Source organism: Equus przewalskii, chromosome 1 (genome assembly GCF_037783145.1).
Source record: "Equus przewalskii isolate Varuska chromosome 1, EquPr2, whole genome shotgun sequence".
NCBI classification, from domain to species: domain Eukaryota; kingdom Metazoa; phylum Chordata; class Mammalia; order Perissodactyla; family Equidae; genus Equus; species Equus przewalskii.
In genome coordinates this window covers 45,178,698-45,205,073 of record NC_091831.1, presented here as the reverse complement: position 1 = coordinate 45,205,073, position 26,376 = coordinate 45,178,698, and positions in this window count along the sequence as shown.

The following is a 26,376-nucleotide window of genomic DNA, read 5'->3' as shown; positions in this document are numbered from 1 at the left end:
ATGATATTTACAATATACACCTGCAGAACTATTGTGCTAGGAATAACTTAATTACAATACAACCAAATATATAGGTGAAATTCAGGATCAAGGGGAAATTACTATAGCCCTCATTTTTAACAGGACATTTATGAAAAAACATGTTCGCCATAGAAACACTACATAAACATCGAGAGTATGTGTAGGCAGAATAATAATCCAAAAGATATCCATGCACCAATCCCTAGAATCTGTGAATATGTTAACTCATAAAGCACAGAGGAATTAATCTTTCATATAGAATTAAGGTTGCTAATCAGCTGACCTTAAAATAAGGAGAGTATCCTAGATTATCCAAGCGGGCCCAATGTAATCACAAGGGGACTTAAAATTGGAACAAAGAGGGAGAAGAGAAGGTTAGAGTAATATCATATGAGAAGGATTTCACCTGATGTTGCTGATTTTGAAGGTGGATGTCATGAGCCAAGGAATACAAGAAACTTGCAAAAATTAGGAATAGCAATGAAGCAGATTTTCTCCTTGAGCCTCCAGAAAGGAACATAGCTTTCCTTACTGACAGCTTGAACCCAGTCAGACCAGTGTTTGACTTCTAACAAATAGAACTGTAAAATAATCAATTTGTGATGTTTTAAACCACTAAATTTGTGATATTTTTTATAGCAGTAATGGGAAATTAATACAGTATCTGGCAACCATGGAACACAATAGCAATATTCTCCCACAGTAACTTTGTTTTAATCTAAGTAATGACTTAAGAATCAATGAACTCATTCTGAAAAATAAAGCACTATATCATACATTGTCATAGAGTATCTATGACACTCTCTAATGTGCCTTACAAAGTAAAGTTTCCAGTTGAGTATTTGTTGATGACAATAATAGCAGCAATACTTTTACTTGGCTCACATATTCTTCAGTGGTTTTCTGACATTCTATTAAACAGTATTGATAATAAATTTCAACAATGATTAGAAATTCTCTTTAAGGGCTCAGCCACTCTTTAAGAAACTAGGAAATTGTAAAAATAAACCTTTGATTCTGTGCTACACATTTAACTCAAAAAATATTCATTGAAGTATATTGTGTGCAAAGCATTATGGTAAGTCATTCCAGGTATAAAAAATACAATTAAGGTTTAGGAGCCACCCTTCAATTATTTTTGGTATCCAAAGAGCTACAAAACAATGAGGAAGTTTAAAATATGTTATGAAAATTCTTTGAGAACTGACTTCTGGAATGGTTATGTGAGGAACTCCATGATCTTGATCCCCAGCAAAACAAACAAAAATAATCACAATTATTTTAAAAAACACAGCCATTTAAAGTCTGAAGAAGTTGTCCAAAGAATATTTAGCCAATAGAAAAATAATATTCAAGAAAATTTAAGTATTGATAAGAATAGTAAAAGTCTATGGAAATTGAGCCACAACCCATACACTCCCCCCACCCTAGCATGGCAAAGGTCTTGTTTGGATTGGTGCAGAGCACAGAGTTATTGCTTTCCACAGTTCCTGGTCAAGGACTGCAGTATCCCCCAGGAGGGGCACATTATCAGTATTTCCATTCTCTTCAGCTGCATATTGTAGAAGCTCTACTTGAGGCAAGAGCAATGAGAGGACTGGGGTTTCCTTTCTCCACCAAGCCTTCACTCTTGGGTGAAAGCTCGATCTCAGGGGTGGCAAGCTGGAAATACTGGGCCTTGACTGTCCTCACTCCAGCTCCTGGAGTGGTAGAGGTTCCATTCTGTGATGTAAGCTGAAAAGACCAGAGGTTACAACCACTACTCAACACACCACATGTAAAGCAGAAGAGAGACAATGTCCACATCTGCAGTGACATAGAGATTTGGCCTTGGGGTTGTGAAAACAGAGAGCTTTGTGTATCATTCTAAGAGAAATGTAATTTTTGGAACAAAATATATGGAAGTTTAAGCAAAAGAGCACTGTCAAAAACAATGGAGATTTCAGTGGTAAGCAATTCAAAGGGGGCTAGTAGCTCCATGAAAGGAAAAGTTAAACCATAGGCCAGGTAGAAGCTTGTCAGACAGAAACAGCAAAATAGAAATTAAACAAACAACAAAAGTACTTTTTCTATAAAATAATAATTATAATTTAAAAATTTTAACTTTAAAAATTATTTAAAGCAATAACTACAGCAATATAGTAAAGGGTTTTAACATGTATATGTAATATGTGGAACAATAACAGCACAAAAAAAGGTGGAGAGAATAGACATGTATGGATTAATGTTGCTTTATCACTAGAGATGTTAGTATAAAATTGCAGTAAGTTCTAATAAAATATGTACTGGAAATACTGGATTAACCACTAAGAAAATAACCACTAAGAAAAGTGTATATACTGTTAAAGAAATTGAAAAATGATACTAGAAAATACTTACTTAATGAAAATTAAAGCAGTAAAGAAGAACAAAGGAACCAAAAATATGATAGAACTCCTGTACAACCAGTGGATCAGAAGGGAAATAAAAAACATATTGAGACAAACAAAAATGGAAATACAACATACCAAAATGATGTCATGTTGTTAAAGCACTTCTAAAAGGAAAGTTTATAGCTAGAAATGCCAATACTAGGAAAAAATAAAGACCTCAAATATACAACCTTACATTTATACCTCAAGAAATTAGAGAAAGAATAACATACTAACCCCAAGTTAGCAGAAGAAAGGAAATAATAAAGATTAGAGCAAAAATAAATGAAATAGAGATTGGGAAAATGATAGAAAAGGTCAATGAAGCTAAGAGCTGGTTTTTTGAAAAGATGAACAAAATTGACAAGCTTTTAGGTAGACTTATGAAGAAAAAAGAGAGAAGACGCAAATACATAAAATTAGAAGTGAAAAAAAAATGAGTCATTACAACTGATACCACAAAAATACAAAAGACCATAAGAGACCACTATGAACAATTACATGCCAACAAATTGGACAACCTGGAAGAGGTAAATAAATTCCTAGAAATATGCAACTTACCAAAACTGAGTCATGAAGAAATAGAAAATTTAAACAGACAAACACTAGTAAGGAGATTGAATCAGTAATCAAAAAACACCCAATAGGGGCCGGCCCCATGGCTGAGTGGTTGAAGTTTCATCTGCTCTGTTTCAGTTGCCTTGGGTTTGCAAATTCGAATCCAAGGTGTGGACCTACTCCACTCATCACCCATGCTGTGGAGGCATCCCACGTACAAAGTAGGGCAATATTGGCTCAGATATTAGCTCAGAGCTAATCTTCCCCAAGCAGAAAAAAAAAAAAGGAGGAGATTTGGCAACAGATGTTAGCTCAGCATAAATCTTCCTCACACACACACACAAAACTAAAAAGACCACCTCACAAAAAAAAGCACAAGACCAGATAGTTCCATTGATGAATTCTACCAAACATTTAAAGAAGAATTAATGCCAATCCTTTTCAAACTTTTTTAAAACGTTGAAGAGGAGGATTACTCCTATAACCATTTTAAGAGGCCAGCATTACACTACAAGAAAAGAAAACTACAGGCCAGTATCCCTGATGCATATAGATGCAAGAAATCTCAACAAAATACTAGCAAAGCAAATCAAATTATACATTAAAAGGATCATATACCATAATCAAATGGGATTTATGTCTGGGACGTAAGGATGGTTCACCATACACAAATCAGTAAATGTGATAACCCACATTGACAGACCGAAAGATAAAATATATATGAGCATCTCAACAGATGCCGAAATAATAATAAAAATAAAACTATCTCTATTAAAAATGTACAAAGGACAAATAGACATTTCTCCAAAGAATAAATAAAATGGTTAAGAAAAAATAAAAATGGCTAATAAACACATGACGATATGTTCATAATTATCCATTATGGGAAAGCAAACCAAAACCACATAAGGTACAACTTCACAAACCCTAGGATCCTATAATCAAAAAGACAAATTGAAAACAATGTTGGTGAGGACGTGAAGAAATTAGAGTTACCGTACACTGCTGGTGGGAAAATAAAATGATGCGGACACTCTAGAAATTGTTTTGGCAGCTAGTTAAAATTTTAAACTAAGAGTTACCATATCACCTAGCAATTCAACTCAGGTATATACCCAAGCAAACCATATGACTATACAAAAACTTGTACATGTTATTATTATTCATAATCCCCAAAGTGGAAACAAGCCAAATATCCATCTACTGATAAGTGGACAAATACAGTGTGGTGTATCCACACAAAGGAATATAGCAATAAAATGAATGAATATGCATGCTACAACATGAATAAATCTTGAAAACTTTATGCTAAGTCAAAGAAGCCAGTCTTAAAAGACAACATATTGTATGAGTCCACTTATATGCCATATCTTGAATAGGCAAATCTACAGGAGCAGAGAGTAGATTTGTGGTTGAGTAGAACTGGGAGAGTTGAGGGGGAGTAAGGAATGTCTGCTAATGGATATGGAATTGTTTCTGGAAAGGAGATAAAGTTGATTGTGATGATGGATGCAAACATCTATGAATATACTAAAAACCACTGAACTATGCACTGTAAATTGGTAAATTCTATGGTATGTGAGTTATATATCAATAAATTTGTTAAAAATGCTTTGAGAACATAAAAGGAGTGGTTTTATCTCTTCGGGGGCATATTTCACAGCCATGCAACTTAAGAGTAACTTAATTTAACTTAATGACTTTAATTCTGGTTAGATTAAATAATATGAGCAAAAATGCGGAGATGATAATGAAGAGGAATTATGTGGTAAATAGTGTGAAATCCTGATGATGGAATGTAGGAGACAGAAAGGAAAATAGTGAAATATAAGTTCAGGAAGTTAATACGTGAGTAGACTTTGGATGCTAAAACTGCCAAGGTGAAAGAGTTAATGTTTTGTTTTACGTGTAATTTGGAGCAAGCAAAGGTTTTTGAGGAGAGAAAAATGGTGGTAGCAGATGTGGGCACTATACTGATTTTTAGGATCCAATTCAGTTTTAATAATGCTAATGCATTGGAAGGGTGTATTTTAAGCAACCCAACTCTTACAAAATCCATTATACAAAGTGGCCTAATTCTAGAAACATGGGCAAATATATCTAATGAATGGTTCACAAGAAATGATTTGGTTGATGTATTGTCCCTTGGCACTAATGCATAGGTTAGTGTTCTCTCAAAAGTTGCATTGAACATAGTGTATTAAGACAGAATTTTCATCTGTCTCTACATAAACACCTGTGATGTGTTACCTAAGATGATTTTTGTCTTTGATTTTTACTGAATGCATTGCATGTTTAGAATATCCCAGAAGTAATGAGAAGAGTTCAAAAAATATGTATTTCCTACATTTCTAGACTTTATAGCCAGCCTGTCAATAACATAGCACTATTACTATGATGTCTTCGTGCATCCACAGTGGTATTTTGTGCTCCTCTCATGCTACGTATTTTTTAAATTATTCTTAAATTTGGCAATAAGTTTAAGTTCATATAAAGATAAAATCTGTGTCCTTAGTAAAAGCCATACAAGGAAACTGTAAAGACAGATAATGGAACAGAAAACATCTCACAAATTTTTAAATACTATAGATATCAAATCACAAGTTTATTTACTAATGGGAAAATGATTACCTAAAAATATGATTTGCAGTTTACATATAAAATGTTATTTTAAGAAGTCACTTACTTTGCTACTAAAATCATATTTTGATTGTCTTTCTACATCTTAATTCTTTGCATTCAGTGTACATTGGAACAAGAATGCAAATAAATGGACCTTTTAATAGATATTGATAATGAGTGATATCAACCTAACCTTGGTACTTCCTGAACACAGGAATAAGTGCTAAAGCAATTGTCTGTGGGTAAAGATTTACTTTTGCTTTACATAGCTTTCAGAGTTATTACAGAGTCAATGTAAAAGTAAGAGTGCTACAATATAATAAGAGTTGTTCACTGATGAAGCTTGGACGTAGAATCCATAATTAAAATATCCAATTAATGTTGCTTATCTATAGCACATGAGTTTATAAAAGGCCAGCTTTGTAGGGGATTTTATCAAGATTTCCTTAGCAGGAAGAGGATACCAATTAAGGGAAGCAAGTATATGTGCTAAGTCTCAAGCTGCTAATTGGCTTGATACTGATAAATTTCCAATATCAGAAAATTTTTCAAGGATGGAACAATGGGATACCTTCTCCTCTCTTCTACTTTTCTGTTCCTATGTGCATGTGTCAGGGTGTGGGAGATGAATTTGAATCTTTATATTCTACCCCTCAAGAATGATCAAGTCTTTCTATTTCATAACTGCTGCTCTTAGCAATTGGTGGCGAAAAGAAAAGGAAAGAGGCCAAGACCAGGAAGCAACATAAAACACTTCATTTATATAAAACTGCCACGGTCATCAAATCCATCAAACACTTCAATCATAACTACTTGCAATTACTTGTCTTTTTGTGGGTAATTAATTATACACAGTTTAAATTAAGTGTGAAGGCAGAGTGGTCTTTAAGATGGTGCTGTATTCCCTGTCCCAAGACTTGGCTGCAACTCCTGATTTGCTGTTTACCGAATGAGTCTGGACAATGTCCTAAGCCTCTTTGAACTAGGGGAAACAAATGAGACAAGGTACATTAAATGCTTTCTGAAACTACAAAGCACATGCATGTTTACTGAGTTATCATAATGATATTTGCAAAAAAAAAGTAAAAGTCTGTATAATCATAAAAAATGAGGATTATTCTAACAGTTGCATCATTATTTCTCTCTTAATGTCAGCGCTTCTCAAAGTTTAGGATGGATAACAGTGGTTCCCAACGATTTATAGATTGTGGGACACATAAAAATAATACTATTTGTATGGCGTGTTGAAGCAAGTGGGCTGGGCTGCTTAGACTCAAATTGGCCATCTGCTCTGGGGAATTGAGGGATTAATAACACAGCACAACCAGAATCCACTTGTGGCCTATCGATGTGAGGCAGAAAACTCTCCCTGTGTATAAGAATATTCTAGGGATCCTCATTTCTTAGGTTTGGTGTAGGGCTCAGAAATCCACACTTCTAAGTGTTACCCCATGGGGTTTAACACCACACTGCAAGGGAGGGACGTATTTATGACTTAATTGCAACTACTCAATTGAACAACAAAGAGGAGAGTTCTTTTCAGAACCCAATTAAGAAAGTAGTTCTAAACTAATTGTGACTGAGAACAGTAATTTGCCGATATCAAGTTAGAGTAGTATGGCAAAAGGAATAGCAACTTTGAGATCAGAAGACCTTGTCTGCTTCCTACTTGTGAAATGTACCATACCCTGGGAAGATCGTTTGACCTGAGTTGCCTTAGTGTCCTTGACAATCACAATGGGGATAATTAAAATGCTCCAAAGTGTCTTGGTAAGGATCAAGAGAGAGAACATTTGTGGAAACATGTTATAAGCTGCTCAATGTTTTACAATTATCAGAAGTTTTGTTGCTATTATTACTATTAGTATTTCTATGATTGCTTTTGCTTTGGAATGTAGAGGTTAATTTCTTCTATGAGTTTTGGTGAATATTTTGAAAGTAACTGCAAAGTCACATAATGATTTATTTGAAATAAATCACTTGTTTCTGCTCAACAGAATATCTTCCAGAAAACATTTGCAATATGACAAGCAGAAATCTATCAGAAAGATGGAAGTCAGAGGATAATGTAGCTCACCACTGGAATTCTTCATAACGCTTTTCAAATACTCCTAAATGTGATTTTGAAATAATTTTGTGTATCTAAAATAAACATTAAATTGTGATTTGATAAAGTGGGCCTATAGTTTGAAAATAAAATACTACAGAAAAATGGAATGCATTTCCAAAGAAAATTAAGTAAATACATAATCTCTCAATCTTGCCAATTGTGTTACTAACTCATAATTCTGACAGCAATGCATTGCAAGTTATTCATAAGGGACAAAAATTGCCAAAACTTTTTATTACTCAATTAAGGAATCCATATACAATTGATTACATCTGTCTTATTAAATGTTGTGTCTTGGTAGAAGATTTATTCATTAAATCAAGCATCAAATATTAATTGAATTCTTACTCTTTATCAGGTATTTGAATTGTAAAGAGGGACTCAGGCTAGGACCTCAGAAAGCCTGCTTCATTGATGGAGGATTAATATAAGTATATTAATAGGTAAATATAAAATAATTATAACATGGTAATTATAAGGCTTATAATTTCTGTGAGAATGATAAATAAAGTACTAGATGCAGAGTCATTAACAGAAAATCTAAACCAAATGAGGGAGGTGAAGATACGCTTGCCAAAGAGGTCATACTTATGTTAACTCAGAAATTCCAGTAAAAGAAAGACCAAGAGTGGACCAATGGTGGAACAAGACAGAAATTAGAAATAAATGAGTGGAGCAGCCATAAATTAGAAAGTAAAAGTGGGAGAAACTGTGGGGAGCTGAAGCGTGAGCTCCTCACGCAGTTCCAGGTGATTGTTGCCATGTAAGATGCAAACCTACTAATAGCATATATTCTAATATTTTCCAGAAAAGCCAGATATTCAGACTTTTGTGTGAAATTTCCATTTAAAATATTGGCAATTAATCTAATTATTTTATTAACCATTTTTAAAGGGCCATACAACATATGTCTGCTGACCAAATTTGGCCCATAGGCCACAATTTTCAGTCTCTACTGTAGTCAGGAACCATGATAGATCAAAGAAAGTATAAAATAGTTTGGGATATGAGACCCATCAGGATTTCTAAAGTGATTATATGACTATGAAGACTCGTGTCTACACTAAAATCTCTCTTTAGCATCAGGAAATCATAAAGTATATATAAGAAAAAATGTATATGAAGGTATATATTTGGAGTATGGAACTAGGAAACAAACAAAAAAGTAAAGTAAAATTCAGACAAGCTTTTCTGGAAGAAAATCTTAGTTCATATTTCACAAAAAATACTGTGTAAACTCTAAACTATGGGGTTACATACACTTGGTGGGGGAAACACCAGAGAGAAATGTAAACATGCCTGCAGTCTAAATTTTAAGTTATGTCCTAGCTATTCAGCAAGCATGTACTGAGTGCTTTCTATGTATCAAAACAATACAGACACAGAAAGACACAGGAAGTAAAATAGAGAATTGTACTGGAGTGTGGGAAAAGCGAAGATGGAGATACGCATGAGGTACTTCATAAAACTTGGGGGGAATTTTATATTTCAGGGTTCATATTTTCAGGTTCATAGAAAGTGCCTTAAAGGCAGTATGGCTGGAAGTTGTTCTTAAAGAAGAACTAAAGGTAAATCAGGTACAGAGAGGGTGAAATCATTCAAGGCTACCAGAGTTTATGGCAAAATGGAGCAAGCAGTTTCCATAAAAGAATATTCAGAGAATATAAATTTATAGAAGAGAATAAAAAATTCACACTGGAATATGTTTGAAAAGGTGACCGTTAAGGAATAGAGTATATACTTTCTATATATTCATAAAATGCAAGTATGTTTATTTTGCCTCTTATGAGAAGGGAAGAATATCGGGATGTAAGAGAACAACGTATCTACTTGTCATTAGAAGCGAGTGCTTGATACAGCTCATGCCAGAGTTGGTGCAGTGACCATGCTAATAACAGAATGTAACACTCTCCACTGAAAAAAAAACAAGATACTGAAGTTCAGATATCTCATTTGTTAAAGGAAACGGCTGGTCCTGATACTCTAAATTATTTGATAAATTTAACATTCTATAATTCTTTAAAGCATGTTTGTTTTTTCCAAGGAGAATAGCTCTCCATTTTGAGATACCCTTAAAGGAAACCTTATCAACCCTGTATTTTATGCTCCTGTTTTCTGTAACTTCTCCTGGTTCCTCTTATCCCATGTTCCCTGAAGGGATATGGCATATCTGATTTTCTCTTTAATTTCAGATAATGATATTTCATCATTCTCCACTCATGGATGGATCAAGGGCTCAAAGAGTTGAAGCAGATTCTGTAGAAGTATATGGTGGTACTCCCTCAAAATAAAGGCCTTAATAAGCTACAAAAGCTAGAAAATCTGAATTTTGGATACGTGTCTCTTGGATCTTAAAGCCATTAGGACAAATACTGAACAACAAATAACTTAAAAGTATGGAGGAAGAGAAAAGTTTTGAGTAAAACGAAGGAGAAGATTACTATCATGGGGGGGAGAAATTTTAAATATCAATTTGCCCCAAAAAAGCCATAGATATATAACCACCTCATGGAAATGTATACTGACGTAACTAGTATTGATATCTTCTGCAAACATATAGAAGTACAATTTTATCACATTCTTTTATCTTTGAAACCATTTGGATGTGCCTCACCTCACCAATCTGTCAAGCAAACAGAGACTCAGTCACATTCAGAAAACTCTCCCCATTTCCATGATATTCTACAGGAATCCTGAATTTAAATCATCTAGAAATTTGGGAAACCAACTCTAGGGTTAAGTTCTTTATCATATCAGGTTCTGGCACTCCTTGTTCTTTAGAGGCAAGCTTGGACACATTAATTTTTTGAGTCACTGAGTATAGTTCTAGCTTTCCTGGAACTATCTTACTTGAGTTGCATTCTCTATGTGCGCTTGACCGAACAGTGCAAAGTACAAGGACGGTAATCGTGGCACAATACACAATGAGTTAGGTTTCAGATTATGATGTGCTGTGTTTGCATGTGGTTTGTTTTACTCTTCATTATGTTGCTGGTATGAGGAAAGAGTCCTTTAATGAAGTCATCTAATTCTGTTCTTAGCAGAAATGTTTGCTTATTTGTTCAGACGTCGGCTGTGTTCCTTGCATAATCAATTCTTACAGTTTCAGGACTGTAGACTCTCCTCTGCATTTCATCTTCATCTCTTTCTGACAAAGAAAGTACTTGTTAAATTCTCTAAATTAATATATTCTATGTCTACTAAATGTAGAAAATATTTCCTGCCATGCATATGTAACTTCTTCATTATACCTTACATGTCTTCTAGCCAAATGTGTGTTACATACTTATTGTCAACCTAATACGTTAACTTTGTCCAGTATAATAGGCTTCCTTTCTGATCAGTTCAACTCATCACTCTTCCATCTACAGCATAAATCTTCTGAATTTCTTATCTCTTGATGAAAAGAAGCCCCCTCTACACTTATCTTCTTTCTGCTTTTCTGCTTCTTGCTTCCTTTCACAGTCATCTTCCTATTGGGGCTCACTGATGTGGTAGCGAGCATTATTTGTCAGGATGTGAGCCATCTACCTGTCTCATCATTTGAGAAAAATCTCAAGAATACCCCTTGCCAGTTTCAGGAGAAAGCATAAATCAGGGATTGTGCACTCTCTATTCAACTCAAATGACCAATTTTCATCCTCTTTCAACTTTGCAAAAACCAGTTTGATCGCTGTTGATGGACTTCAAAAAATGAAGAACTTATTTGGAGGAGATAGGACATATAATGTGATCTTGGGTCTTAAGATTTGTAATGATGGCTTCTGTTCCTCAGAATGGAAGAAGATGGGGAAATTGTGATCTTTTCTTCACTCATAAATCACTGCCACAGCTTCAAAACATAGCACATTTTTTTAAAAAATCACTCTATTAAACTTGTTATGCACTTGAGGCAAAGAATAGATTTGGTAGATATGGATGTTTATATAGATACCAGCTGGGGAATAACATTATACGCCATCCGTATTTGAACTAGAACTCGACTTTTACTGTAGTCACCTGTATACCAAAAATGCATTAAAAAGAGGAAGCTAATAGAGACAAAATTGTTTAGTGATTGGGTAAGTGCACTTTGGAGGAGAGATTAAATGTTTTTAGCTAAATGACAATGAAAAAATTGATAGTCTTAAGGCATTTAATGTATACAAATTCTAGCGGCTTCAAGAATGATTTAGAGGGTTTCAAGATGGGTTAGAAATGTTGGTAAAGCAGATAAATTCATCTTAAAGAACAAATTTTTCTGCTGGTCTTTGAGGCATCTTGTCCTTGAAATATACATGATTTTCAAAAATTCTTCCAGTTATGCATTTTCTCTGTGAAATTTTCTATCAGTGTTGACACTTTATGTAGACTCTACACTCAACAAAATAGTTAGACTCTAGCAGAAGCCTATTTCATACAGGCCAGTGTTTCTCCAAGTGAGGCTCTCAGACCACTTATAACAATATCACCTGCCAACATCCCAACAAAGGTGCATTTTTTTCCAGCTTCCTCTGCTTCACACATTACGATTTTCATTTTACATGTAATCCATAAATTAATTAACGAATACATGATTTCCCCACCTCCCTGAGAAGGAAAACTTCAAAGCGTTGCATAAGATTCATATCTGTGAAAGCTCTCGTCTATCTCATGAACTTTTTTGTTCTATACAATTTTGAAGGTTTTTAGTTACACATATTTACATCATTAATATCTGAAACAGATCCACAAAAATTTCTTGAGGAAATAAGCTAATTAAAATGAAAATGTGAAATGGCAATGGAGAAATTTAATAATTAACCTTTTATAATTATTTTAGAAAAATACAGATTGGATGACATATTGAGTTGAAAATGTTATCAAATTCAGCATTATTAGAAGTCCAGGAGTTAGGTCTACAATTCTAATGTATGGTTTTTCAGTATCAGCTTGATTAGTTCTGGTGATAACTACGCTACAACTTCAGGAGACAGACAATTCTATTGTAGAGCATGTCTGTTAAAATTTTTCTTCTTGGGGCTGGCCCCATGGCCTAATGGTTAAGTTTGGCGTGCTCCACTTCAGCGGCCTGGGTTCAGTTCCCGAGTGTGGACCTACACCACTTGTCAGCAGCTATGCTGTGGCGGCCACCATATACAAAATAGAGGAAGATTGGCATGGATGTTAAATCAGGGTGAATCTTCCTCAAGCAAAAAGTTCTGCAACAGATGTTAACTCAGGACAAATCTTCCTCAGCAAAAAAACAAAAAGTTTCTTCCTTACAGTTAGCTTAAATTTACTACATAAAATCTAATTTTCTTTGTAGAGTGACACAGAGTAAGTCTTCATCCTTTGGACACATTGCAGTCATTTGGAAACACCTGTCATAGTTTTCACATTATTTTCTCTACCAACCTAAGTATTCTTAATGCTTTAATTATCAGTTATATTATATTAGCAAATTTAAGGCCTAAAGACTGCAGTCTTACATATGACTAGTCTCAGAGAAGATAAAAAGTGACTTGCCAGTATTTATATCCCTAGATAGAAAGAGTTGATGTTAGAACTGAGGTTCTATGCATCAGGAATAGTTTTAACTGCAAAAAAAAAAAAAAGAATATTGACTATAGTACCTTAAGTATTCTAGAATTAGGCAGTTACTGGTGTTGGTTGATATCTCAGTAACATGAGGGCTGAAGCTTGCATATTATTTTGGTTTTTATTTCATGGGTACAAATGACTGTTGCAACTGCCTCCAGTAAATCTACGTTTTAGTGGAAGGAGTAGGAAGGAGAAAGGGTCTTGCCTAGGCAAAGAAAACAAAGGCTCGCTCAGGAATCTCCAGAAAACCTTCCATTTAGTGGCTTATTGGCTGCAAAATGGAGTTGTGAGGTAAGTTATTGGTCAATCAACCAGCAGTGTATGCCACAGGAGTCTTCAGATCCTAGACATGAACCTTGTTTTTGATGACATTCTGTCTAATTTATTCCACTTATGTCATGATTTCCAGAATAATAAGATCCTGCTCATCTTTTTAGGCACATAATACTATATTAACCATAAAAATTATAATAACTAATTGAATACTGGGGTAAATTGTGTGATTGTTTCATGTTATTTGATGATTATGCCTGTGACACCTGGCTAGTCTAAATGTCTTGCTTTGGCCAGTGATATGGGGTCAAAAGTGACATAGGCCACATCCAAGGAAGCCATCATAAGATTCCATGTTTGCTTTTTTTCTGCTGCCACAAAAATGGCATGCCCCAAATAACGACTGCTCCTTCAGCTTGATCTTTGAACGAAGACAACAGATGAAAAAGAACAGCAGTCAGCATCAGTCAACAAGTGATATGCATGAAAAGTCTTTGTTGTCATAATTCACAGGGATTTGAAGGGTTTTAGTTATTCCAACAAAATCTAGGAAGAGCTGACTATTCTATGAACAGCTTAGCAAATGCTTCATATATATTTTCTAATGTTATCTTCAACACAGATCTGTGAAATAGGCCCAGTTTTTGTCATTTCTCAAAGAAGAATTAAGGATCAAAGAGATTTAATGCATTTCCTAATGACCCACAGTGGGTAACTAAGGGACAGAGCTAACTTTTCCAGAATGAGATTCACTATTCCAGATGTGTTCTGACTGCTAGGAAGTCCTTGGAAAATGAGCAACTTTGACCTTGATTGTATATATTTATTAAGGAAATCTCAGATTGAATTAAGACTTTTTAGTACATGATTAGCTCAGATGGGGGTAAAATAAAACTTTTCTGGTCTTTTCAACATAAGTATTTTCAAGCTATGCATGACAGTGAAATAACTGGAGCAATAAATACTTTTTGAAAAAATTAGACAGCATCAATCTCTGTAATTCTACCACATAGATTTCCTAAAATATTTCATTATCGATTTTGAATTCTTTCTCTAAAAGCAACTATTTCTTTCAATCTATTTTATAGCCAGAAGGTGTACAGATAAAGATTTAGTAGAAAGCTAGTACTGTATTCACCCTTGTATCTGAATCGCAAGGGGAAATTTTACACATAGTACGCTTTCTAGAAGAAACATAATTATTTTTAGAATTGCTCGTATTGTTGGATGTCCCACATGCGCCATTGAAATGGCCTGTCCCTGCAGAACAAATTCAAATTTGAACATGTGTTTATGTAATTCAAACATTATATGCAGTGTTTTGGGAGGCTTCTTAGATTGGAGGTGTGATGCTCCAAAGTTTCTGAATATACTCAACTGTGATTAGTGGAAGAATGATGATGTAAGCGCTTCAGAGAGCTGACATTGATCATGTGCTGTTTAATATATTTTCTTTTCACTGCCTAATTTAGGGCTGCTGTGAACAGCGTGTGGCTCCCACCTCTTCAATTTTCTCCATTAATTTCTGGTAGTTGAATATAAGACTATTACAAAAGATGGGGGTATGCATCCTCTATTTCCCATGATTTGCAATTCTCCCACCCAGGCTCTACCCCAGAGCGAAGTGATTACAGAGTTGTCTTATCGAGACAGTCAATTTAAGGATGATGAAATGCAGAGAATAATTATAAGCAGGATTCATTAGACAAAATTAAGGCAGGATCTACAATAAATCTGATCCCTTGCACAGCATTTGGCTTTCTAGACTTTATATGCATCTTTTCCTCCAAATGCTTAATTAGATAATAGGACTTTCTGGTGATGGTTACAACTAAGATCATTCAAAAGTAAACTCATAAACACTCTGGAGATTAGGAAGCTTGTCAAAGATAAGTCTCTTTTGTCAATGTCTCTACTCATTGGCCTGCATTCTTTATCTAGGTACACACATTCTCTCTCTTGCTCGCTTTCTCTCTCTCCTTCATGCAGAGGCATACACCCACACATACCCCACAGTGCCAAATCAAAATGAAACTTCCCAAAACGAAACTCACAACACGTGGCAGAGTTCACTTTCAAATGTTGCCTAATGTTGGTTAGGAAGTTAAGAGCTCAATTTATTTAAATAACAGGAAGAAAATAGTGTGCAGGCAGGTAAACTAAGATGCCAGATAGAATTAGATTTTTAAGTACACACATACTGCAATTCACCCCACTCTATTCTTCATGTATTAGAGAACTGTCTAATATCCTAATCCCCTCAAAGGGGACATTTTGTTTTGCTATTATAATGGTCAAGCATTTTCTGTGTCTTTAATCATGTGTGTTGGCTTTTGTAAGCAACAATTCTCTTTTCATTAATAAAAGAATCCCTTTATAAAATTCTTAACTTTTTTCCAAAATAACATTTTAATACAATATTTGAAAAAAAAATTAATGCAAAATATCTACAATACGAAAAATATAAGAATTTTAAATAAAGACAGGACCATATTATTTATTTGTTCTTTTGTGTCAGGCTCCAATCTTAGCATGGCACTGTTATTGGTTTTTGTTTTTGAAAGCCTATTAGATTTTTTTTCTTGTTATCTTCCCCCCCAGCTTTATTGAGATATAATTGAAATAGAATATTGTGTAAGTTTAAGGTGTACAATGTAACGCAACTTTTCATATCATTGGTAAATACATATTTTAAAATCATATAGCATTCCTGTTATAATGTTTAAACATATTAGGATGAAAACCCTTAAAATTTTTGGTACTGTACAATTGTATTTACTGTATCATGGCAGACAACATAGGAAATCAAAAGGTCCTGGACAAAAGTGAAACGAAATTAGTGTTATTAAAGCTTAGGGTTAACACATCTCATCCTCTTCACATTCTTCACTGATCGAATTAATAGTAATTTTTAAAAATCATAGTTTACTACAGTGAAAGACCAATGGATAGTTAATAGAGTAGCATCCGGCAAAAAGGTAAAAACTCATTTTAATTAAATTCTTATCATTGTTTTTAAACAGTACAATTAATTAAAATACTGGAAAATTTCACTGCATCTCCCTCTAGCTACTGTGCTCTGTCTTTCTATCCTTTATTTGCTGTATTTGAATTATGCTCTTTATACTCACGTGTATGTGTATATTTTGTAGCTTACAGGCTTGTGGATATTCTTCACTCAAGACATTTCCCCTCATCTTTTTTGAGACCTCACCTGCTAAGTATACTGAAGCTTTCTTTGGGCTTTGGCTACCGCGAACTAGTCTTGCTTTATCTTATTTCTCTCTGGCTGTTGTGCTTAGTGTTTCCTTTTCCCTGATTTCAAAATTTATCAGTTCCATTCTTGTTTGCTTATGTTTATTTACAATTTCTCAAGATACTGTGGACTGGATTATTTTTGTGCTGTGACTCTTCCTTTTTCCCATAAGAAAATACATAGAGGCAAGCACAGAATAATTGGGAGTGCAATTGTAAGAAGAAGTGAGAGGAGGGAGGGGTTAAATTTTCCTCACCAAAATAGGTAATGGTTGATGTCTGAAGGTAAATGTTCCTACAGTGGGGGACTATCATAGCCATTCTTGTGTTTTATTTCCTAGACTCACGTTTTCTCTGTCTTCATTTCTATTATTTTTATTTCATGTCCTTCCTATAATCATTTAGTAAACTTCAGGTGATATTGTGGAAAGGGTGAGTAGGGTTTTGTAGTAAACTCTACATTTCACTTCTGGCTCATCTAGTTATTATGCGAGTCAGAGCAGAGGGGTGGCTAAGAGACTACTCCAGTATGAATTTTGGCGCTACTACTTTCAAGCTGTGTAATGCTGGCTAAGTTAAGTTAACCTAGCTGTACCTAATTTTTCTCCACCTGCAAGATGGGAATATAAATTATAGCTATCTCCACAGTTTTGTGGAGATTTTAAATCTCGTGTCTGAAAACTCCAATATTTTCGTCACTATGGCTCTCTTTTCACTGTTAGTACTTTCTCTAAGGAGATAGAGTAACCATATCTTGGTATTATCTTTTGCACCTGTATATCCAGCCATGTGTCAACTTTTTATTTATATTCACCAAGCACTTTCCTTAAGTCAGTATCTTTTAAGGATTTCTGTCACTTCTAACAAAAATTAGTCCTAATTGATATCAAGGCAGCTGAAATTCAGCTTCATTAGAGAACATGTCTCTTCCTTCAAAAGTAACCATGGTGAGAAATAGGTGCTCCTATGAAATCTGTGCTTAACTACTGGAACTGTAGCTTAAAACATGAATAATCTGCCTCAGAATGGAGCTGCCAGAAAAAAGCTGGTAGAGCGAAGCATAAAGACTTGATAATTAGGTACTAAAGCAGGTGTCTTACTTCCTCATTCCCTGATTAATCTTTTTTGTTTTTCCCATTTCATGCTTCTCAATGAGTCTTGTCCTGTTATTTAAGCACTCTTCCCACCTCTGACAAGCCTCTGTGTTCCCTTCTTTCTGAATAGCTTGATCCACCCTGTAATTATTATGGTGTTTGCTGACCAGTCCCACTTGCCCTTGCACCATGAAGTCTGGCGAACCCCAATTACATAATGCAGACCCATTTATTACTGAGAACTGACCTCTAGAATCCTGTCTCTGCCATTACTGTTGTTTGTTCATTCACTTATTTATTCAATAAATAGTTAATAGTTTACTTATTCAATAAATATTTAATAAAGGTCTGTTCTTTTGTATGTCTTGTGCTGGATACTGAGAATAAAATCAGTGAAAAATGACATGGTACCTACTCTCAAGGGATTTTTAGTGAAATGGAGGGAGAGTCAGCTAAAGTTTCATGATAGTGAGATGCTCTAGTGGGGGTAAATATATGGTGCACAGGAAGCACATAGATAGAATACTGATGTCACTCCCGAGGGTCAGGGATGTGTTATCAAAGATAACATCTGTTTTAGTCCGACTGAAGAGTAATTTATTACTTCAATGGTGAAACTAAGAATAATTTCGCTTTTTTCTAATCACGCAGACCATTAAGCAGAGAACCTAGACAACCAAATATAAGGGAAACAGAAGATACTTATAATGAGAGCTTCTCCTGACCTTCAGGTCTACAGTAAATGAAACGTGAATCAAGGTCTTTGCTCAGGAAGATACAACTCTCCCCACTTGGTGCAGGGGACAATATACTGATGACAGAGGCAGGCATTAGGGGTGTCTCCACAGCCTTTGGATCCCTAGCATCCTGGATCTGCCTCTTCCAGGAAGGGAAAGGATAACTCTGTCAGAGAATTTCAGCAATGAAACAGCGGGCTTCTCCAGAAAGAGTCCAGGACCCTTTACTTCATGAGGCTAACTTGGGGTTGTCCTGCCTTTCACTGAGAATACTCAACTCTCGTAGGATATGATAAACCTGTGCAAAATCCCCACTGGTTCTTGAAAATTATGTCTTTATGAATCCAAAATTGTTTATAGTATAAAAAGCAATTATACTTAAATCGCATGATTGCATAATTGCAAATATGCATCATTTGATTTATTTCTTTGCTAACAGACATAAACACATTTCAGGGACAATTTTGGGAGCAAAGAAAGTAAATTTCATAGTTTTTTTGGAGAGCGTCCACTCCGCATGGGCAAATGTTCCCATGGGACTTTGACAGTAATAGTAGCAACAACCAAAACAATGGTGAGGGTTCATGTGGACTGAAGGTCAGAGACCACTAGACGAGATAGTGAAAACACAGGTAAAAACTTCCAATAAAGACTGAGTTCAATGTCTGAAGTCTTTATCACATGATAATGCGTTTTGGGAGGAATTGTCAAAAATGAAAATGCTGAGAAGTGTTTGGAGGGGGCTTTTAGTGTGTGTGGAGGAAGGGTTGCTTTCTCATTCATTTTCTCCTCAGTGTATTTTGGAGAATAAAAGCAAAGGAAGAAAGACATATATAACTATACTTAGTGAAAATCAGAGATTTCCAGGCTTACCCTTTTGGAAACATACTTAGAATACGTTTGGAATATATTTAGCATGTCATGTAATAATGAATATAATCAATTTTGGTTTGGTAATTATATCCTCTTTTCCACAGGGAAAACTATGCATTTGAATTCTAGTTGAGTAGCCTGTGTTATACCAATGCACACTCATGGAAAGGAGTCATCTCCTCTTTTCTCTGTAACTTTTGCCTTGAAAAAAGAATGCAGATGGATGGTGCACCTACAAAAAGCAGAACATGAAAGCTACATGGTCCCCTGTGGATCCATTAGTTTTGTGGCCTATATATTGCAGCTGTACTCACATTTATTGGATACTTGCTATTTTCCAGACAATATGCCAGGTTCTGAGGAGACAATGATTATTAGGACATGCCCTCTGCACCTTAAGACCTAAGGAAACAGACATTCCTATAACTTAACTGTCTGCTTCACTGGCGATGTTACCTGGAGTCTACGCTGCTTCAGAGATGGAGGGATTAATGGTGGGGTTTTGAACATTTCTCAGGAAAACAAAAAAGGCATTTGAATTATTGCTATGCATATGACAGAAGGGGAATGTTCTTTCCCCCGAAGAAAAAAACACATAATAGCATAATATTCTATGTGAGGTTGTCAGTTACTACACCCTTGCTGCCTGGTATTCTATTATACCAGAGTTTATCTTTATAAATCAATGCCCATTTTATTTTGCTTTTCCAAAAATGTTTTGCACCCTCTTTCACTCTCCTCCAGCTTATTTTCCAAGCAAATTGACAAAGGGAGGATGGAGGAAGACTGTCTTTGAGAATTAGTTAAGAGCCTAGCCCTATGCTAAGTATTTTACATACATTATCTCTTGCAATTCTCACTCAAATCCAGAAATATTATAATTCTGAAATTAACCAAGGAAAAAACAAAATAAAACTTGAAATCTTTGATCTCTGCTTTATGTATATGTATATGCATTTCCATAGGCATGTATTTATTTATTTACCTTCACTTCAGCTCGGTAAAATTACTAGCTGTGTTGAATGAAAGTATATTTTAATTGTTGCAGTTGAAATTAAAGTGGAAAGGAAACAAAAATGATCTAATCAATTTCTGACCCGCTCTAGACAAGGCTGTATTTTAAAGAGCACATCCAGAGAGAATGGACACCTCCATTCTCCTCCACTGTTGGTAATCCTGGTGCTGGTTGTCAAGGATGTAGGTAGTATTCTGGCACTGTTTAATTACAAATTGGGCTTTGGATTCTCTTTGCTACCTGGGAAATTCCTGAACCACCAGCATTTGATTTCTCTCCCTTACTGCTTAGGGAATAGCAGGTTTAGTTCTTTTGTAGCTTAATGCTGATAGGAAGCTTACTTTGACCTTAGGGTGAAGGAACGGAATTTGCCTCTTTTTCCTTTGTTTTTATTAGAGACATCCTTCCGTGTAAACTTTTGGATTGTGCATTGTTACCGCATGTGAGACCAAATGGGATTCACCAAATTAGCTTAATCTGAGTATATTTAGAAAGTAAATCTGAGCATATTTAGAAAGTAAATCTGTTAATCTGCTGCATTAAAAATGGCTTATTATATTCAAAATGGAATGCAAGGAGAGAGCAGATTCTGCATTCATGATACACATGCAGCATAGTTTTGATAGAACAGTTTTACATTAGCCAGAGTGCTTCACCCCTGTTCCTTCCCACAGGGGAGCACTGAACCTCATATTTACATCGGAAAAGGCAACTCTATCCAGCTTTCTAAGGATTATAGCAAACACTTATTCGTGACCTAGTTTCCTGGAAAAGCCTTGCTGTCTGAGACTTCCTGTAACAGTCCTAGGACCTGGCATTTCTTAGGTTTGCAAGTCATCTGACATTGTGAACTGTTGCAAAGTTTCAGAAATGATCCAGAAATCAAGTAATTGACTTGCATCAGAAATGAAGAATGATATGGAAGAATTTATAAATGCATGATTTTATTTCTTTGGCGGCATGTTTGGAAACTGCATTAGTTGTGTTCATCTCATAATTTCTCAACCAACTTCCTTGGATATGCTAGGATTTTATACATTTTTGTGAAAGGAATACAACATTGTTTGTATGTGTTTATGATGATAAAATAATGGCTAAAAGAATTTAAGGAATTAAAGCCTGTGCCCTACTTCTGACCTTAACTTTTTGCTAAATCCTGGTGAGGGAAAGGAAAAAGAAATGTTTTTGATATTGTTTTTCTATCTCAGTGCGTCAACATCTTTATAACATGGCATGATACAGGTGGGAAAAGAACTTGGACTTTGAGGTCAAATCTTGGCTCTGCCATTCATTTATTAACTGTGGGACTTCCAACAGCTTCTCTGAGCATTGCTTTCTTCATATGAGTTTGAAAGTGTGATAGTAATTTCTACTTCTTAGTGTAGATATGGGGCTGAAACTGAAATAGGTGATACAAAGTGCCTAATCTGTAATAGATGTTCAATAAACAAAAGCTAATTTAAAAAAATAATTTTCTCTGTATTTTATCCTAATCTTTTTGGCATTTTTTTCCTTACATCCACCCTTTGCCTTGTCGCCACATTTTACCTCTTTGTCCTTTTGGTGAGCCAGAATACCCAATGGGACATAGAAATTTGTCAGAGCTAAGAAGGTGGGGTGTGGCTGAAGTGATGTGATAAAATTTGAGGATTGCTAGAAAATTGTTCAGTTTTTGTTCATTTGCCTGATTGGTAGTTTATGTTCAGTTTTTCCTAATTTTAAGGCAGCTAAGTGCCATGGTCCACTTTGATGTTAGAGAAAGACAAAGAATCTGTTTCTTTATGCTTTCATTCATCATGCTGTTATGTAGATATAGCATTGTAAATATAGATTAATAGAAGCTATGGTTGGAGTAGTTGTGAAATGATTTTGACACCTTACAATGTAGATTTTGTTTCAACTTGAAATTTTTAAAAGTTTGCTATGTCCTTAAACCTAAACTAAATTAACCTAGTAGAGGAAAATATTTAGAAGAGACATAAAAATAAATGTCTGGCTGCCACAAAGATATGTTATAATTAAGTATCCTCTTCTCTGGTTATATTTGGATACAATATAAAATTCTGTTGGATGCATTGTTTAAAGTATAACCTTACATAAATGAGCAGAAATCAACTATTTCAGAATTTCTTTCCACCTTAAGATTTAAAATTAAAATATAATAATACTAAGAAAATATCATCAAATATACTTCATTGCAGATCTTCTAATAATTTTACAAAGCTCAAGTTAAAAAGAAGAAAAAAAGCCCAAAGGGCAAGGACTTCTGATTTTGCTTTGCTTTTATCTTTGCTTAATTTCAGAGCATGAAATTACTTCCTTGACATATTTCAAATTCAATAAAAGCGATCAACTGAGGGCATCAGTATCTTGTTAAAAGAAATGGAAAAACATCATAATTAAAACCAGGCAAAAAGTGTGTTCCAAAAAAGGCAATTCTTATTTGCACCATAATAGCAATACCATTTGACCGGCTAGAGTGCCCGTAGAGTAAATAGGTCTGGTGTTGCCAATTATAGAGCTTGGCTTGGCAACCTGTTGTGTTATTGACGTTGTAGAAGAGACCGAGCTCTTCATATTGCCCTGGCAAACGAACCACATCATTTAAATAATTGTTGAAACACTGCCATAAAATAAAGAGGTACAGAATGTTGTGTTTACGTAAAAAAAATTACATGAAATCTGTTTTCTTTTTCGTTTTTCTTTTTATTTTTTAGTTTTCATTTTTGTTTTTGCAGGAACAGCACCATATTTCGCCTACACAGAGAACACTTGAAGGGGGAAACAAAGTGATCGTTGTATTCTTAGCTGTTATATTTGGAAGTCTGAAAGCTCATGAATTTGATACGTTTTCCTTAATCAATGAATAAAGAATTTAGCTTCAGCTTACATAGAGATGACTAATGCTTCACAACCACTAAGTTAAACACTTGGAAGGTTACGAAATTCCACACTATACTTTCAAAATGGTCACGTATTCAGTTTGATGATGTAGCCACTTCCCATGGGGAGTACAATCCTGTTCATTTTATCACCAGGATATCCCTTCTTTCACATCCATTCCGTCTCTTCCTTCACACCCACCCACCAACATCTTTAGGAAGGACTCTTTTTTCTGCATTTGAGTAAGGGAAGGGCAATGAAAATTCTTATAAATATTTGGCCAACAAGGGAACAAAGTATAATTTGAAGGATAAGAGATACAGGCCACTATTTTTGAGAATGTTGGGCTCTGTATTGTTTGTTGCGAAGATAAGCCCCCTAACACAGAAAGAGGAACCTGTCACTCCAGGAGGTGAAGCTGCTCCCCAAGGGCACAAAGCCCAGGGATCGCACAAAGTGCAGCACAAAAATGAACATCTATGACTCTCTGTAAAGTCCAAACTCTTTCCCTACGTCTCCTTCATTTAAGGCAGTAAATAGCTAATGAGAAAGTGCCGCCAGGGCTCAGGCGTGCAATGAACTTACAATATTATGTATCAAGAGCAGATTACAACCATTTTGGGGGAGTGAGGAATTATGCTTCCCCAGTAATGATTTTGAAACTTCACTATGGTAACGTTGCATCATCTCCTGGTTTGTGGTGTCATTATATCAGTTCCTTCAAATCATGTAGCGAGACCTGCCTCCACATTTATTTTTCTTACCCTACACGTTGATGTATGAAAGCAGGTTTGAAGTTTATTGATGAAGTCCAACAACTCAATATCAAGATGTAAAATATAATCTATTTATGGGATATAAATGAGAGGGGCATTTTTGGTTCATTTGAGTTACATTAGACTGTTGGTAAATTTGTGGCTAGAATTTTATCAGTTCTTTGGAGAATGTGTAGTATTATGTTGTCAAAAAGATTTTGACTGGGTTTTACCAATATGAATATCTGGGAAATTTTATTAACACATAATTATATTCAGAATCTTAGGACACATAATTAGACAATTATGACTTGTTGCTGAGAAGAAATTGATCTCTACTCCTTCTTAGTGAAATTAAATATTTCCTAAATATGTTTTCTATAAGTTATTTGTAGAACTTTTGATAATACTTACATTAGATGTAAAAAAGTGACTACAAATATTTCACTCTGACTTCTCAAACTGATTCATTAGAAGAAGTGATAAGGATCTAAACTTTATATTTGACGAACGTTATCAAGGCATTTTCAGTGAGCTTTTCCTACAGAAGTAATGGATTATGATGTCACTCATATAAGGACTTCATAAGAGCTTCATTGTTGGTGCCAGATAATTTCAATGACTGGATATTGAAAAAATATGACATTTAAAGTGAAAAGAATCTCTAAGATTATATGGTCATGAAATACATAATACGCATGTGTGTGATTTTCTAAAAAGTGAGGGAATGATATTATATGATAATCTACATTCTTGAGTAAATCGGATTATTGACATGTATATTATCATTAGAGAATGAAATTCTTTCTCTTATAAACACCAAAATCTACATTCGAAAGCAGTACTAGAGATATTTCATAGAGACTCGATGCTGATCGATGATGCTCTGCGATAAAAATCTTACCAAATAAATAAGAAAATTTCAACCTCGATGCACTTGCTTTGTTCTATTTTAACATCTACTTGATGCTTATAATCACGAGGCCTAGAGCACAAATGTTATCTTAGTGGATGCCATAATCTAGTGGTGTGTCTTCTCATAATCAATCCCTAAAGCACTAGAACATCCCATGGTGACTGATACCATCCTAATTCCCTCATTATAAGCTAAAGGGGAGTGCTATGAAGAAGCTTAGCCTGGTTAATCTGAAAGCAAAGCGTTTTGTGAGAGGAACTTTTCTATATTGAGACTGAGACATGGACTGAGCCACTTAAGTTAACTTCTACTCCGTGTTCCTGCACAGCCGTGAACCTGATGCCTAGAGCAACGCATTATTGCCATTTTATTTATGTCCATATGTGCCCTTTTTTTAAGGCCGATGGGGATATCTCTTGGTGATGTGTTTGTGTTTTAAAAGAAAGGTAGTGGCAATGCTTTTAACGTCCAAGGCAATCCTGAAGAAGTCGGCAGAAGGCAAAATACCCGGATATTTTTTTGTGCAAAAGTAATGAAACAAAATTAATTTCTTCCTTTTGAAATGCAAACAAGTTAGATTTTTTCTCACTAATTTAGACAGTGCCTTGACCAAAAGCTAGCAAACTTTATTATAGACTTTCGATAAATTAGACAAAGATTATTTAAGACGTTGCTCAAATCTACTCCTGGTCCACTCTATTCAGTATTGCAAGCTGCTGCCACTCCACTCACAACTGCCTTTCTCTACCCTGACCATTTTTCACCTTAAAAGGTACCACCGTCTAAAATTATATATGATTTGCTTGTTTTATGCTTATTGTGTACTAGTTCTTTCTTGAGTATATATTGAAATTACCACCCAATGAGATTTTTAAAAAATTGTTTCCTGATATAGTCGAAGTGCCTAGAAAAATGCCAATTACACAAGCCACAGAGCGATCAATAGATACGTATTATGTGAATAAATAAAACATTTAAACAATTAGAAGCAACAATAGCAAATCCTAAGAAACTCTGAAATTTGTCTACTTTCAATGGGAATACATATTTGAAAGTATGTCAATCTTGTGATAAAAGTTATAAGAATACAAATAGATATTAAATTGTCTTCAGTCATGAACCAAAACAATTATAGTGATAGATTTATAAACTTATAAATCTGTTTTTCTCACTCAGTTGCAGCTGAAGAACAGAAGTAGCACCATCGAATCAGTCACCATATGTCACTGTATCCTTGTGATGAACAATAAAATTGGAAAATATTAAGCTTAAAATTAACAACATTTAAAAC